Consider the following 3,895-nt stretch of genomic DNA (forward strand, 5'->3'; position numbering starts at 1 on the left):
CACAAGCTTTGGGCAAACTATCACATTACAGAGTCTTTCTTCTCATCAAGTGCACCTTTGTTGTCTTGGACATATCGTGCTAGTAATGCATTCCAAAAGATGACATTGCAGCCAAAAAGTTATGTAAGCACTTGACAAGACTAAAATAGTGCCAAGCACAACACTCTTGACGAGTAATCCTTGCTTCACAAGATTCTCATGTATCGTTTTCATCTTTTTGGACCAATGTCATGTTGCCACTTGCTTTCAAATTGCAAGAAAAAGTCAATGAATTTGGAGAGAAGTTCTCTTGTTGCATCCTTTTATACCATTTTAGTGCTTGATCACCTCTTCCATGCTCTACATATCCTCAAAATAATGCATTCCAAGTCATACCTTGACGAGCATGAAGCTCCTCAAGTACTTGTTGTGCTCTTGGAAGAGAACCACACATGAAATATCTATCCACTAGGATTTTTCCAACAAGGCTATCTCCTCTTGATTGTGGATGAAAAATCCTTGCCCCCATCACTAGATCTTGTACTTTACCCATTCTTGCACATGCCCTCAATACACACTCCTATAGTGATAGCAGTAAGAAAAATACCCTCATTTTGCATTTGATAAAATTTCACTAGAGGTGTTGTAAAGAAGTCTACCTTTTTCTACAACACTTTGACTATGGCAAGCTTGCAATATGCCCAGATTTAGTGTTGTCCCACCTGGATCAAAAGGTATCAGAAGTATCTTCTTTACCTTATAACCCACATTGATTCCTCTTGCATCAAAAGGCATATGTAGTAACCTAGCATCTATTAACTTGCATTCATCTTCATCCAGAATGTTTATAAATTGCAAAGCTTGTCTATGAACCACCTTATATATTAAGTCAAGTGCAACACTTAGAAGTAGAAAATCAAATTCAAGAACATATAGATAAAGGTCTCATTGAGCCCAACAATTCTCCAATGGCATGGGCTTCACCTATTTTATTGGTGAAGAAAAAAGATGGTTCTATGTGACTTTGTGTCGACTATACAACACTAAATAATCTCACAATTAAAAACAGGTTCCCTATGCCTAGAATGGAAGATATTTTTGATCAGTTAGAGGGAGCCACATATTTTACTAAGATCGACTTACGGTCTAGCTATCATCAAGTTAGAATAAGGGATGAAGATGTTGCAAAAAATAGCCTTTAGGACTAGATATGGGCATTATGAGTTTTTGGTAATGCCTTTTGGGCTTATCCATGGACCAGCTACCTTTACGAGTCTGATAAATAATGTTCTATGGCCCTATCTAGGCAAATTTGTGATAGTCTTTCTTGATGATATCCTCATCTATAGTTGTACTCAAGAAGAGCATCTAGAACGCCTTAGAAAAGTGTTCCAATTGCTCAAACAAAATTCTCTTTATGGAAAGGAATTCAAATGTGAATTCTTTGCTGAAGAAGTCAAGTATCTTGGTCAAATATTTCTAAATGGATCCAGAGAAAGTCTAAGCTATTTTACAATGGCATGAACCTAAGAGCCTAAATGAGTTGCAGATCTTCTTAGGAATGTTTGGATTCTATGTAGATTCATTAAGGATTATGCCAAGATAGAAGTCCCCATGACTAACCAACTCAAAGGAAAGGGAAAAACCTTTGAGTGAGTGGAAATCAAAAGAAAAGTGTGAAAAAATTAAAGGTAGCAGTAGCTACAGCTCCAATTTTACATATATTGGATCCCAATAAAACATTTTTGGTTGAGATGGATGCTAGTAATTTTGTTGTATGTGCAGTTCTAACTCAAGAGGGTCGACCCATAGCATTTAAGAGTAACAAGTTAGATCATGCACATCAATTACTCAGTATACGAGAGGGAGTTGTATGCTATGGTCCATGCATTAAAAAATTGGAAGCACTATGTTTATGGTGCTAAGGTTATGATCATGTTTGATCAAGAAAGCATTAAATGGCTTTCTAATCAAATATAATTGAAGGGTCGTAAGGCCAAATGGGCTGAACTCTTACAAGAGTTTGATTATGAGCTTGTGTATCGCAAAGGGAAACATAATGTGGTAGCAGATTCCCTTAGCAGGATGCTTATGATAAATGAATTGAGTTTCAGAAGATTCAATAGTGATCTACTTGAAACATTAAGAGGGAAATGTCAAGTTGATCTTGCATATTCCAAGATATGGGATGCCATTCAGAAAGGGGATCCAAGACAAGAGATTTCCAATGGAAGCATCGACGGGTGCCTTAGAAGGAGTGGAGGAATTTTACCATAGATGATAGCTATTTACTCTACAAAGGTAGGGTATATGTCCTGAAAGATGAAGAAATTAGGCAACAATGTTACCATATACATGTGGTAGTGATGTGTGTGAACACACTTAGGACCGTCGATGCATTTTTTCCCTCACTAGGAGGTTTCTTTCCCCGTGCATTGTATATACGCCCATCACTTTAGGGCTAACTCATCTTTCCATTGCACACTAAGTAATATACTCTCTATTGTGTGCCTTGAGCTTCCTTCGGCTTCTCCAAGTTGTGTGTTTTCATGTAACACTAACTCCAACAATTGGTATAAGAGCAGGTTGCATCCTCCCGGGCTTAGTTGATCAGCTCCAGCACACACTGCTCACTTTCTCCGATTTTTGTGAGCTTTGGCAAGCATTCACAAGTTGACAAAAAATTCGGGCAAGCTCAAAGAGCTTGGTTTGCTCAGAATTTTGATTTGGGCTCATTTTGGCCTCCGTTTCCATTACAAGCAGTATTGCACATGCTATTATTTCATTATGTGCAAAAGTTTTGTCAGTGCCATTTTTTCCATAACAGGTTCCTTACAATCTTCTACGATTTATGCTATATAGCACATGTTGTTCCCACTTTGTTTCTCCTCTTTTCAAGCAGTTTTCACATCAGGTGCAATCATTCGCCATGGCCGACAACAACACAGATGTTTTCAAGATGTTTGATGCTGAGGACATGGATGGGGACAATTACCCTATGTGGGCTTACACGATGCAACATTTTCTTGTGTCAAAGGGTGTCTAGAATATTGTGCAGGGCATTGATGTATGTCCTGGTTTTGAGGATGTAGGCGATGTTGAGGATGTTGGAGGTCTTGCTGCAAGTATTGTTGCAATTAGAGTTGTTTTGCCTACAACAGAACAAGCTCATTAGGATGTAAGAGATACGTAGGCTCATGCATTGATTGTGTTATCTGTGAAGCACAATATTATTCCTCACATTCGTTTAGCAAAATCTGCAAAACATGCTTGGAATATTCAGCCTAGTCTCTATGAAAGTCACAATAAGGCCTGTGAAAGGAGACTGTGATGTTGATGTTGATGCAGAATGGGCTTTTAGTGCAGAGTGCACTTATAATCCTGTTGTCCAATTGTTGCAGATTCACATGTGTGGTATTTTGACAGTGGTGCTACAAAGAACATTACATCACATCATGATTTGCTCATCTCTCTTCAGTCTGTCCCTCATGGGAATTTAGTCGCTTGTGCCAACAATGCCTCTTATTTGGTTCAAGGAGTTGGAAAGATTGTGTTTTCTGCTATAAATGGAAATTCTTTCACACTTGTTGATGCACTTTATGTACCTGGGATCAAGAAGAATCTTTTGTCTGTATCTGCACTTGCTAGGGTCTTGTAGTCAAATTTGTGGATGACAGATGTACAGTATATGAACTCAATTTTGGTGATGAAATTGTTGCATCTGGAATTTTATGTCGTAGGTTGTATAAGCTCACTTTGTATGACAAGTGTGGGCAAAATTTTATAAATGCAGTTGTGGATTCAAAGGCTATTTCAAATGCAAAACTTTGGGATGCACGTTTTGGTCATCCGAATTTTGCCAGTTTGTTGCATTTGTAAAAAATTAATATAGCTGCTTCTCTTCGGTCTCTTGAAG

The sequence above is a fragment of the Adiantum capillus-veneris genome, chromosome 28 (genome assembly GCF_014529385.1).
Source record: "Adiantum capillus-veneris isolate H3 chromosome 28, ASM1452938v2, whole genome shotgun sequence".
Lineage (NCBI taxonomy): Eukaryota > Viridiplantae > Streptophyta > Polypodiopsida > Polypodiales > Pteridaceae > Adiantum > Adiantum capillus-veneris.